The sequence below is a fragment of the Muntiacus reevesi genome, chromosome 1 (assembly GCF_963930625.1).
Source record: "Muntiacus reevesi chromosome 1, mMunRee1.1, whole genome shotgun sequence".
Taxonomy (NCBI): Eukaryota; Metazoa; Chordata; class Mammalia; order Artiodactyla; family Cervidae; genus Muntiacus; species Muntiacus reevesi.
This window is the reverse complement of record NC_089249.1, coordinates 173,649,234-173,662,820: the sequence shown is the minus strand read 5'-3', so window position 1 is coordinate 173,662,820 and position 13,587 is coordinate 173,649,234. Positions and strand designations below refer to the sequence as shown.

Sequence of the window (13,587 nt, the reverse complement as noted above, 5' to 3'; positions counted from 1 at the left end):
GCCTAGCGGCTCATGCCCGAGGCAGAAGAAGATGAGCAGTCTTCTCAGACTCACAGAAGCCAGGAGGAGGTGGCTGCTGCTGGCTGTGGAGTCCGAGCATCACCAGAGAGAGATTCCAGGGGCAGGAGCTGGTCCTCCCAACAGGCGGAGACCTCAGCAAGGGCTGGAACACTGCTGGCCTCCCAGACCTATGGAAAAAGGACTTCTCCTGCGTAACCTCGCCAGCTCAGAAGGAAGAAAGCTCTACCCCGATTTGCCGCACACAGCTACGAGGCTGAGTACCATCCACTCAGTGCTCACTGGGCATTCATTACTATGATGCCGCTTAATGAATAAAGAACTATGAATACACAACAGCAGAGGTTAAAAGCAGCTGGTGGAGCTTAGGTTAATCACAAATATAGAAGGATTTGCCTAAAGTGTAAATTAAAGAGCTTTCAGAGAGCCAAGCTTTCTGGACCGGGGCTCAGGGATATTCTCGCCAAGACCCTGGCGAACAGGGACTTTCACCCAGATTCGGATCAGGCAACAATGACACCACGTGTGGATCTGTTCAAGAGGCTAAGAGATGATTAACTTTCTCTCTCCTTTATGCTCAAGTTGGATGCAAATCAGCGTCTTTCAAGACAAGGCAAGTGAAGATCCCAACAAACTGGCAATACAATTTAGATGGCAGACAAGGATCTAAAAGATAAATGGCTTAAACAAAGAGGGGGAAAAATGAACCTGTCACTTCTTCTCAACTCATCAAGCTGTCTTGCGGACAGAGTGGATGATTCTGGAGCAGAGCAGCTTCTGACACCCCCTGAAGGAGAAGGCTCCCCTTGGACGCTTTCCACGGAAGCTCCTTGCCATTGTTCCTGCACCAGGAAGGCTCGCCTTTTAGATTTGTTTTTAAAGGCCAAATTACAGGTCACAAAATAGACTAACAACACAGTCATGAGTCAGATGAAAGAAACACCCAGGATACAGGCAAATAAAAGTAGCAATATCAGAAGAATACAATTTACCACAAAGGCAGAAGTGATGCAGGAAAAAGGTGACTGTAGTGAGGATTTTAAAACATGGAAAAACAGAAGAGACTACCAAGAAAGGGTAAAGCCACAGACACAATTATTCAAGCAAAAGGAACTGCACAAAAATGCAAGGGAAGGTGAGGCATCTGTGCTAACTGCAGCCTGCCAGGCTCCTCTGTCCGTGGGGTTCTCCAGCCAAGAATACTGGAGTGGGTTGCCGTTTCCTTCTCCAGGGGATCTTCCTGACCCAGGGATCAAACCCATGACTCCTTTGTTTCCTGCATTGGCAGGAGGGTTCTTTACCACTAACACCACCTGGGAAGCCCAAAGGAATATGAGAAGATGAGGATAAATGAGGAACAGGAGATGAAAGAGGCCTGAAACAAGAAAATACACGAGATGTAAAGGCCATAAGCAGATTTTTAAATCGGGAGCCTTGAGACAAATACAGTTAAGCACAAGCACTGGTTTCTCCTTTGAAAATTAATATGGCTCAGTTAACGTTGGCCTGACCAAATCTGGGAGGTCCAACTTGCTTCCTGTGGAGACATGCGCTCACAGAAAAAAAGGGAGTTTTAGAAACTTCTTTAATCCCCCCATTTGTCATAAGCACATTCTCCTAGAGATACCATCTAACTTTCAAGAAAAATGGACTCATCTATCGCAACTGAAGCTGTTTTCCTATTTCTGGGAATAGTTATCCTTACAACAATCTCCATAAAAAAGACATTTTCTTCCTAAAGTGGGGGAGAAGACGTCTTGGTTGGAACCGGGGAAAATGACTCCTCGCCTCCCGGCTCTGTTAATAACAAGCCAGCAGCCCTGCTCCTTGCGTGAGACGCCTTGGAGGAAGTGACAGTGACACGCAGGTTGAATTATACAATGTATTGTGATGCAATTAGGAAGAAGGATGAGATGACAAAACAGATTTCCACTCGGTCTTCAGCAGGGCTGTGTGCATTAAGTCATTGTGAGGCTCTTCCCGCCACCCATCAATTATTATTATTATTTAACCAGCACCACCACACAGAGCCCTGCCCTCTCCAGGAGGCACACAATTCCTTCGGGTAAGTTTTGCCTTTCGCAATATTTAATGCGATACTAGGCATTTAAGTTGGGCTTTCCTTGTGGCTCAGCTGGTAAAGAATCTGCCTGCAGTGTGGGAGACCTGGGTTTAATCCCTGGGTTGGGAAGATCCCCTGAAGAAGGGAAAAGCTATGCACTCCAGTATCCTGGCCTGGAGAATTCCATGGACTGTATAGTCCATGGGGTCAAAAAGAGTCAGACACGACTGAGCGACTTTCACTTTACTTTTTCAGGCATTTAAGTTACACGAATTCAAGGGCCCAAGTAAAGAAACAATATGATCCCATAGATTTAATATAGCATCCTAAATATATAACTAATAAGGACCTATTGTACAGTACGGGCTTCCCTGGTGGCTCAGTGGTAAAAAAAAAATCAGCCTGCCAATGAACGAGACACGGGTTCAATCTCTGAACCCGGAAGATGCCCTGGAGAAGGAAATGGCAACCCACTCCAGTGTTCTGGTCTGGGAAATCCCATGGACAGAGGAGCCTGGTGGGCTACAGTCCATGGGGACGAAAGAGAGTCAGATACGACAGTGACTAAACAACAACAAGTGTATAGCACCAGGAATTCTCCTCAGTCACTGCAATGACCTGTAAGCAAAAAGAGTGGATGTGTGTATGTGCATGACGGATGCACTTTTGATGTACGGCAGAAACTAACATGGGCTTCCCGGGTGGCTCAGTGGGAAAAAGAACCCACCTGGCAAGGCAAGAGACACAGGAAACAGAGGTTCAACTCCTGGATTGGGAGGTTCCCCTGGAGAAGGAGCTGACAACCACCCCAGAAACTAGCACAACACTGTAAATCAATCATTCTCCAAAAAAATTTTGGAGCAAAATAAAACAGCATCCTTGGTCAATCTTTTCCATACATCACGGTTACTGAAGAGTTAAGTACACAGCTTAGAGAAACTTTGAGAAAGTTTTTTCCTTCAACAAGAAATTGAGTGTATCAATTGCCGTCGTAATTACTCACAGCACCGCAGGTAATTAAAAGGGATCTAAATCTAATTTTATTTACATTTAGAATACCTGAGGTCATTGCCATCAAGATTTCACGCTTGTGACTAATCGTGTTTAAGTGTTAATTAGAGTTCAGCAGAGAGTATTGATTGATTTCTAAATTTGCAATCTGCTGTGATTCAGTCACTATGAGGAAGCCAAACTACCCTTACATACTACCATCCGTTTCTACGAATAACTGAAATCCTTCAAAGAATCCTGCAAGCATTTAATTCTGGAAAGTTTCATTAAAAAAAAAAACAAAATCACAGAGCTCATAATACTGCACATCCTCCCTGTGAGAAAGCACTTCACATTAAATTCAGTGCATCTAGACCCACCTTGGGCTTCCGCTGGAGCTCAGCTGGCAAAGAATTTGCCTGCAATGCAGGAGACCTGGGTTAGACGCCTGGGTTGGGAAGACCCCCTGGAGAAGGAAATGGCAACCCACTCCAGTGCTCTTGCCTGGGGAATCCCATGGATGAAGAAGCCTGGCGGGCTACAGTCCATGGGGCTGGGGTTGTAAGAGTCGGACACGACTTAGCGGACTATACCACCACCAGACTCACCTTAACACAAAATACCTACAACAATGTTTTAAATGGAACAACAATGGTTTCTCTTTTCCCTTAAATTTAATAATGCAAACTTATAACCCTGCACCAAAAAATGGCAAGACCTGTCATGTGCACACCCATGTCCACACCACCTAGGTTTTATAACTGCCCCGTGTTGCTCTACTTGGCTTATAACACGCTCACCATCCATCCATTTATTTTTGACACATTTCAAATATGAGGCAGGCACCGGCGCTCTTCTGCCCGACACACTTCAGCGTGTGCATACTTAACGCATTCATTAAGCGCTAAGGTTCCTTTTCCTGTGATTAAATGTACACCCTGTGAAATGCAAACATCTCAGTTGTACCACTCCATGAAGTGACAAATGTCACGTAACTCAAATCACTATGAAGACAGAGAAGGCTTGCACCCTCTTAGCGAGCAGTATTGTTTCCCCTGCCGGCCTGCGTCACCCCAAACCCTCTCTACCAGCCCTCCTCACTCCCTTGCAACCACTCCCCTGATTTTTTAACAGCAGACGACTTTGCCTGTTGTATTACTAGAACCTCATATAATTGAAATCGTTCATTTAGTATGAATGCCTGCTTTCACTCACCATCACGTTTTGTGAATACATCCATAATAAGTTTTCAGACACACATCAGCCCCGGCACACCGAGCTACCAGAATCATGGTTACCAAGCCTTTTTCTCTTCCCAGTGAAACACAGCAGGTCCCTAGAGAAGACGGGGAGCTTCTCTACAAGTAACACCTAATTATCATAAACTTAAAAAATTTTTCTAATTGGAGTGGAGTTGCCTTACAATGTTGTGTCTACCATACAGCAAAGTGAATCAGCTACAGGTACACACAGATTCCCCTCTTTTTTGGATTTCCTTCCCAAAAAGGAAAGGTCCCCCTTCATGGATCAAAGCCTTGTGATGGCAAAGAGGCTTGTGTAACTCAATGAAGCTATGAGCCATTCTGTGCGGGGCCACCCAAGACGGACAGGTTATAGCGAAGAGTTCTGACAAGTCCACTGGAGAAGGCAGACTCCAGCATCCTTGCCACGAGGACCCCATGAGCACTATGAAGAGGCAAAAAGGTAGGACATCAGAAGACGAGCCCCCAGGTTGGAAGGTGTCCGGTATGCTACTGGGGAAGAGTGGAGGGCAATTACTGATATCTCCAGAAAGAATTAAGCCGCGGGGCCAAAGTGGAAATGACGCAGTAAACCCCAATGCTGTAAAGAACAAGACTGCCTAGGAACCTGGAATGTTAGGCCCATGAATTAAGGTAAATTGGAAGGACATGGTCAAGCAGGAGACGGCAAGAGTGAACACTGACATCTGAGGAATCAGTGAACTAAAATTCACAGGAATGGGCAAATTTAATTCAGACGACATTATATCCACTACTGTAGGCAAGAATCCCTTAGAAGAACTGGAGCAGCCCTCAGAGTCAACAAAAAAGTCTGAAATGCAGGGTGCAACCTCAAAAATGACAGAATGATCTTTGTTTGTTTCCAAGGCAAACCTCTCAATATTGCAGTAATTCAAGTCTATGCCCCAACCAGTAATGCCGAAGAAGCTGAAGCTGAATGGTTCTATGAAGATCTACAAGACCTTATAGAACTAACACCAAAAAAAGATGTCCTTTGCATCATAAGGGGATAGGAATGCAAAAGTAGGAAGTCAAGAGATACCTGGAATAACAGGTTAAATTGGGCCTTGGAGTACAAAATGAAACAGGGCAAAGGCTAATAGAGTTTTGTCAGGAGAACATGCTGGTCATAGCAAACACCCTTTTCCAAGAATCCAAGAGACGACTCTACACATGGACAATAACAGATAGTCAATACTGAAATCAGATTGATTATATTCTTTGCAGTCAAAGATGGAGAAGCTCTATATAGTCAGTGAAAACAAGACCGTGAGCTGACTGTGGCTCAGATCATGAACTCTTTATTGCAAAATTCAGGCTTAAATTGAAGTAGGGAAAACCACTAAGTCATTCACGTATGACCTAAGTCAAATTCCTTACGATTACACAGTGTTGGTAATGAATAGATTCAAGGGATTCGATCTGGTAGACAGAGTGCCTCAAGCACTATGGATGGAAGTTTGTAACGTTGTATAGGAGGCAGTAACCAAAACCATCCCTCCCAAAAAAGAGACACAAGAAGGCAAAGTAGTTGTCTGAGGAGGCTTTACAAACAGCTAAGGAAAGAAGAGAAGTGAAAGGCAAGGGAGAAAAGGAAAGATATACCCAACTGAATGCAGAGTTACAGAGAATAGTAAGGAGAGAAAAGAAAGTCCATCTTAAATGAACAAAGCAAAGAAATAGAAGAAAACAATAGAATGAGAAGGACTAGAGATTTCTTCAAGAAAACGAGATATCAAGGGAAATTTTCACGCAAGGGTGTCCTTTATAGGACAGAAATGGTATGGACCTAACAGAAGCTGAAGATATTAAGAAGTGGCAAGAATACACAGAAGAACTGAACAAAAAGGGTCTTAATGACCCAGATAAGCACGGTGGTGTGATTCCCTCACCTAGAGCTGGGCATCCTGGAACGTGAAGTCAAGTGGGCCTCAGGAAGCATCACTACGAACAAAGCTAGTGGAGCTGACAGAATTCCAGCTGAGCTATTTAAAGTCCTAAAGGATGATGCTGTTAAAGTGCTGACTCAACATGTCAGCAAATACAGAAAACTCAGTAGGGGCCATAGGACTGGAAAAGATCATTTTTTGATCCAACCCCAAAGAAGGGCAATGCCAAAGATTGTTCAAGCTACCCTACAATTGCCTTCATCTCACATGCCAGCAAGGTTATGCTCAAAATCCTTTAAGCTAGGCTTCAGCAGCACCTGAACTGAGAACTTCCAGATTACAAGCTGGGTTTACAAAAGGCAGAGGAGCCAGAGATCAAATTGCCGACATTCGTTGGATAATGGAGAAAGCAAGGGAGTTCCAGAAAAACATCTGCTTCTGCTTCATGACTACACTAAAGCCTTTGACTGTGTGGATCACAACAAACTGTGGAAATTTCTTAAAGAGATGGGCATACCAGACCACCTTACCTGCCTCCTGAGAAACTTAGACTGAGTCTAGAGCTGAAGCTCCAATACTTTGGCCACCTGATGCGAAGAACTGACTCATCTGAAAAGACCTGATGCTGGGAAAGATTGAAGGCAGGAGAAGGGGATGAGATGGTTGGATGGCATCACTGACTCAATGGATGTGAATCTGAGCAAACTCCAGGAGTTGGTGAAGGACAGGGAAGTCTGGTGTGCTGCATTCCGTGGGGTCTAAGAGTCGGACACGACTTAGCTACTGAACAACAACAATCCCATTTAGGTCACCACAGAGCATTGAGTAGACCTCCCTGCTCCATACAGTTGTGTGTGTGTGTGTGTGTGTGTGTGTGTGTGTGTGTGTGTGTGTGTGTGTGTGTGTGTGTGTGTGTGTGTGTGTGTGTGTGTGTGTGTCACCACAGAGCATTGAGTAGACCTCCCTGCTCCATACAGTTGTGTGTGTGTGTGTGTGTGTGTGTGTGTGTGTGTGTGTGTGTGTGTGTGTGTCACCACAGAGCATTGAGTAGACCTCCCTGCTCCATACAGTTGTGTGTGTGTGTGTGTGTGTGTGTGTGTGTGTGTGTGTGTGTGTGTGTGTGTGTGTCACCACAGAGCATTGAGTAGACCTCCCTGTATGGTGTGTGTGTGTGTGTGTGTGTGTGTGTGTGTGTGTCACCACAGAGCATTGAGTAGACCTCCCTGCTCCATACAGGTGTGTGTGTGTGTGTGTGTGTGTGTGTGTGTGTGTGTGTGTGTGTCACCACAGAGCATTGAGTAGACCTCCCTGCTCCATACAGGTGTGTGTGTGTGTGTGTGTGTGTGTGTGTGTGTGTATCGATCTCCATCTCCCCATTCACATCACAGACTTCTCTGGTCCTGCCAAGGGTTTAAAAGGAACATAGTGCTCATTTTTTAAGAACATTACACCTTTTTCTAAACCACACCTGACCTGGGGTATATGTGCTAGCAGTAGATAAGAGGACATAACGACTCTTTAAACCATAGTTCAAAACTCTTTCTACACATGGGAGTCTCCCTCTAATCCACCCTACGAAAACATCCTTCATTAACAAAAACTGAGGAACGTTGCCCTTGGCGACATCATGATTCAAACTCACTGAGAAAAATGGCATTAAAAAAAAATCCACGGTGGACACTATGAAAACAAGTCATAGAATTTCTCACACCTCAACCTACACACTTGGCAGCAGGTCACAAAAAGTTATCATCTGTATCTCAACAATGTAAAATGTTGAAAACTCAGCAGCGACATGGAACACACATTCCCAGCATTTACAGCTGAAGACAGCAAGCTCCTGTTGTTGTTCAGTTGCCAAGTCATGTCCAACTCTTTGCGACTCCATGGATTGCAGCATGCCAGACTTCCCTGTACCTTACCATCTGCCAGAGTTTGCCCAACGTCATATCCATTTAATTGGTGATGCCATCCAACCATCTCATCCTCTGTCACCCCCTTCTCCTCCTGCCTTCAATCTTTCCCAGTATCAGGGTCTTTTCTAATGAGTCTGCTCTTCACATCAGATGGACAAAGTATTGGAGCTTCAGCTTCAGCATCAGTCCTTCCAATTAATATTCAGGGTTGATTTCCTTAAGGATTGACTGGTTTGATCTCCTTGCTCTCAAGAGTCTTCTCCAGCACCACAGTTCAAAAGTATCAATTCTTTGGCGCTCAGCCTTCTTTATGGTCCAACACTTACATCTGTACATGACCATTGGAAAAACCATAGCCTTGACTATATGGACCTTTGTTGGCAAAGTGATACCTTTGCTTTTTATTACACTAAGTTTGTCATAGCTTTCCTTCCAAGAAGCAATCATCTTCTAATTTCATGGCTGCGGTCAGCATACACAATGATTTTAGAGTCCAAGAAGAGAAGCAGGCTCCTACCCGACGCCTAGTCTATGGCTGCAGGATGATTAGTGACGCTTAAGAACATGGGCAAAAGTCACACTGCAATTTCAACACATTATCTTAATGTCGAAAAGTGTGAAAATTAAACATACAATCCCGCTGCTTTAACACCCTTCAACGTGATACTTACAATGAAAAAAGCAAGTGACTGTGAATTTTATCAAGCTATTCAGTGAAGGAAGCTTATTGTTTGTGGTTCTTCCACTGATACTGCTACATGTGACACTGTATCTAGTAACGATGTGCATGTTTACATACCGCATAAGCTTTTCTGATGAAGCTTTGGGGAATTCATCTTAAGACAAAAGATACCAACGTGAATAGAGAAAAAAGACTGAAATGTCTGCAAGTTAATAACCCAAGCCATTAGCATCTATCACAAGAATTAGAGAAAACAATTTGAGAGGAACACCCTCTCTTCACTGCTGACATCCCAAATCCATCGCTGGCTCAGACACAGAGGAAAAAGGCAATTACAGTCTAAAAACTCAATGTTAAAGAAGGGCATGGTCAGAGACAATTTAGAAAATTCAGAGACTTTTTTCCTTCTTCCAAAAAAATATATGTAAGGATAGATGAGAAAGGTATCTAACACAGATTTCTCTTTTGATGGGCAAAAATACAAAAAATGAGGGAGATAAAGTGTACAATAGCTAAAGTGAAAGTGTTAGTCGCTCAGTCGTGTCCAACTCTTTGCGACCCCATGGATTATAGCCCACCAGGCTCCTCTGTCCAAGGAATTCTCCAGGCAAGAATACTGGACCGGGTTGCCATTCCCTTCTCCAGGGGATGTTAGCGACCCAGGAATTGAACCCACGTCCCTGATATCTCAGCTGGTAAAGAATCTGCCTGCAATGCAGGAGACCCCAGTTCGATTCCTGGGTTAGGGAAGATCTCCGGGAGAAGGGAAAGGCTACCCACTCCAGTATTCTGGCCTGGAGAATTCCATGGACTGTAGTCCATGGGGTCACAGAGAGTCAGACACGACGGAGAGACGTTCTGTTTCACTTTCCCTCCACTGCAGGCAGATTCTTGACTGTCTGAGCACCAGGGAAGCCCCACAGTAGCTAAAGCCACCCTTTCAGTGTATTACCAGCCCCCCACGCATCCCACGCATCCCCACACACACAATGGCTGGGCCTCCGGGCCTGTGAAGCTAACGACCATGCTTGTCACCTTAAGCTGGTGGCACCCTGTGCAGCTCCATCCGTGCTCCTGGGCTGAGGCTGGCCCCTCAATGGACAGCCAGTCCTGCGAGCCCGTCAGAAGCCTTAAAACAAGCCCACAAACACCAGTAGCCCCACCGTGGACAGAGGAATGCCGCTGTGTCCTGGGTCCGCAGAAGAAGGAGTCTGTCACAGCGGGCAGCAGTCACGGCCTCAAGCCTCCTGGGTCCCACAGAAGGAACCTGGGATCTCCTTACAAAGCAGAGGCGTTCCGCCCAAGAAAAGGACGCCTGGTGAGAAGGCTCCTTTAAGAACACATCTCCAAAAGCAAACTGGTGTCCGGAAGACCGATGTATGGATTTTCCCAGCAGCGTCCCCTGGCTGTGAAATGGCTCAAAGAAGGGCTTGGGTCCTCCCTGGCCTCTGACAGCTCCTAGGCACCTGGAGACCGTTAACGAGAGAGGAATTCACAAGCATCCCCTGAAAAGATACCTGCGCTCCGAAAGCCTGATTTACTCTCTAATAAAGACTTGACCCTTCGTTTGTGACTTCCTGCCCTTTATCTGCATTGAACTGCTGTTAATGTCTCTAGTTCAGCATACAAGAGGCATCACAGGACGTTTATTATAAATCTTGCAAAACACAGAAGGCCCCTTTGCACTTTAATCATGTGCTAACAGTTACAATAAGATTGTATTAAAGATTTAAACTGCCCCTACTTAAGCCATTTACCTTCAAACGTCCATTTCCAGGGAATGAATCTGAGGGGTATGAATGTCGAACCCGTGCTCAGATTTATGGCGCTGGAGAAAATTCCTCCTGATATAACTCTGATGACTGAAGTCTAATGACTGTAGTTTTATTACTTTTTAAGCACTTAATGGGAAAATTTAGACATTTTCACAAGACCGAGCTCCAACAAGAATGGTGCATTTAAAAAGTGACAGGCTAGGGAAGGTCTCAGAGATGACTTTAGAAAATACCGGGACGAAACACCATCGGTGGGAATTTTAAGGCATCCCTAATAGCACAGGTTCGCCTCTGACATTATTAGTTCGGTTTTTTTCCTTCCACCCTAACATCTTTAATAGTCCAGAGAATATTTAGCAAAGAGTAACCATAGAGAATTTTATTATTCTCCATGTAAAATTTTAAAGCCATTTAAAAAACTCCACAGTCTTTAATTTTTTTCCCCACACTTATAACCACCTACCATAGGGAGGTTACAGAACAAATACCGTAATTATCAGCATGTAATTACCCAAGCCTTGGCAAGGAACAACTGTTTCTATCACCAACCAGACAGTCAGCGGGAAAACTATCTTTCAAATGTTCAGAAGCAAATATGAAAGTTTCTCTTTTACTTGAAGTAAACCCCCCCACTCCCACCAACTTGAGCCCACAGCTGTGATCCCTCAGGTTTCAATTAATGCCGAGGCAGTAATCCTATCAATCACCGAGGACTATAAATTTCTTATCTTTCTCATTAGCTACACCGCTGCACAGCTTAAATGTAAACATACCTTGCCACAGGGCTGTAAATCACCCAGCACCAGGCACTCTGCCCACTGTTAGAAGGGGCAGGATGAATTCTGCAAACCCGTCGTGTGCCCGGGACAAGAAAGCTGATTTACACGTCTCCAAAAAAAAAAAAAAGAAAAAAAAGCCAACCCAGGAAGCCGAGGTTCACACTGACACCAGACCTCTTTGAGTTTGCTTATTTGGCTTAAAACTCGGGAATGACCTGTCTTTATTAGTATTACTAAGTTTTATGTGCAAAATCCAATTTTCTGCAGAAATGAATTTTTTTGCTGCGTCGGCCAATGATTATCTGGTGCTGGTTACCTGTAGCTATTCATTTTTCTAGACCTACATTCTTCAACTTATTTTTTTAAAGCTGTAAAAAAGAAAAAGGAAGAGAATCAACTATCGTCTGGAACTAAATCGGGCCCATCTGTATCAAGAGAGACGGCAGACCTGGTGTCAGGGGAAGGGAGAGCCCCTCCAGGGGACTTGCCACCTTCTGTTCCAGACAACTTTATGAGTTGACACCCTGATACCAATATCCTGAGCCTGGCGCGCTCTGCCACATGTTCGTCTAACGCAACTATGCAGTGCGACCCTTTAACAAGGGTTCAGGCTGCTGAAGTATCTCCCCATCGGGTGCACACTTTATATAAAGTGTGTCCGTCCACTCGGAGGAGCCGGAGAGGACGTTGCCCGAAGCAGCACAGGGGCTCGGAACCCGGGGTCCCGCTGTTTCGGGAGCTGACCGTGCCTCTGCCGTGAGCTTCTGGTTCCCTATCGCATCCCCTTTCTGCCTGATGTAACTCACTGTATCTTTCAAATGAAAATGGATGTGGAGCATCACCTCACCACCTTCAGTCTGCAAAACGCCGAGTTGATTATCTCACCTGAAGGGAAGACCAGACCAGACCAGGCAGCTCCGGTCTGCCTGAGGCAGGACTGCCATCTAGTGGCCGCCTCTGCCATTGACCTTCCAGAGAGGCTTGGGCTCCAGGACTGAAATCTTTCTGAGCATCGAAGATATGTCTGGCATGTTCTCAGTTCAGGTCAGTTCAGTCGCTCAGTTGTGTCCGACTCTGCGACCCTATGGACCACAGCACTCCAGGCCTCCCTGTCGATCCACCAACCCCCATTCTAGGGCAGCCAAATATGCTATTTAAAGAGCTTCTGGATAAACTGTGATGAGAAATACTTACCTGGCAGGGTATGGAAAACAGACGATATTAATCACAAATTGCTCTCAGATTACAAACATCCATGACTTGCAGCTAAAAGCCCAAATCTCAAAATAAAAAATAAACAGGCAACTTTTTTGATGGCACTGAACTGGATCTCAGAAAGATGTGGATTCCATCCCTCAGTCAGTCAGTAAGAGCCCTTGGGGTAGGAAATGGCAATCCGTTCCAGGACTCTTGCCTGGAAAACTGCAAGGACAGAGGTGCCTGGCGGGCTACAGTCCATGGGGCCACAAAAGTTGGATGAGACTGAGCACTCACTCACTCACAAACTGCTATTTAAAAAAAAAAAAAAAATTCAGTAATGTTTCTATTAAGATTTCCTTTCCTAAGTGCTCTAGTGAGGGTTCCTCAAGTTCCTGAGGATTCTTTGCTGATGACTCCATTGAGATTTTTGGCAAATATTTATCAGTCAAATTAGTTTGTCCAACCAGTTCAACCTAAAGGAAATCAGTACTGAATACTCATTGGAAGGACTGATGCTGAAGATGAAACTCCAACATGTTGGCCACCTGATAAAGAACTGACTCACTGGAAAAGATCCTAATGCTGGGAAAGATTGAAGACGGGAAGAGAAGAGGACGACAGAGGATGAGATAGTTGGATGGCATCACCGACCTGATGGACATGAGTTTGAGTAAACTCCGGGAGTTGGTGATGGACAGGGAGGCCTGGCATGCTGTGGTCCATGGGGTCGTAGAGTTGGACACGACTGAGCAACTGAACTGAAATGAACTGATTAGTTTGTCATAAAGAGAGAGATTAAGTCAGAAAGAAAGAAAAAAAACAAATACCATATATTAACATAATTATGGAATCCAGAAAAGTGGTACAGGTGATCTATTTCCAAGGCTTGAATAGAAACCAGACGTAGAAAGCGTGTGGACACGTGGCGAGAGGTGCGGGGACCAGCCGGGAGAGGAGCGCTGACGCGTCTACACAAGCAGACAGCTGGTGGGAGGCTGCTTGCAGCACAGCGAC

General features: G+C 45.1%; 1 protein-coding gene and 1 non-coding gene across 8 annotated transcripts in view; one reads left to right on the top strand and one right to left on the bottom strand.

Moving 5' to 3' along the window:
- The window catches only part of AGAP1 (ArfGAP with GTPase domain, ankyrin repeat and PH domain 1), a 567,532-nt gene that overhangs the window by 303,136 nt on the left and 250,809 nt on the right, over positions 1-13,587 (bottom strand). The window lies entirely within an intron of this gene.
- TRNAC-GCA (transfer RNA cysteine (anticodon GCA)) lies at positions 9,497-9,569 on the top strand. Its single transcript has one exon. It is a non-coding gene; the product is annotated as a tRNA-Cys (tRNA).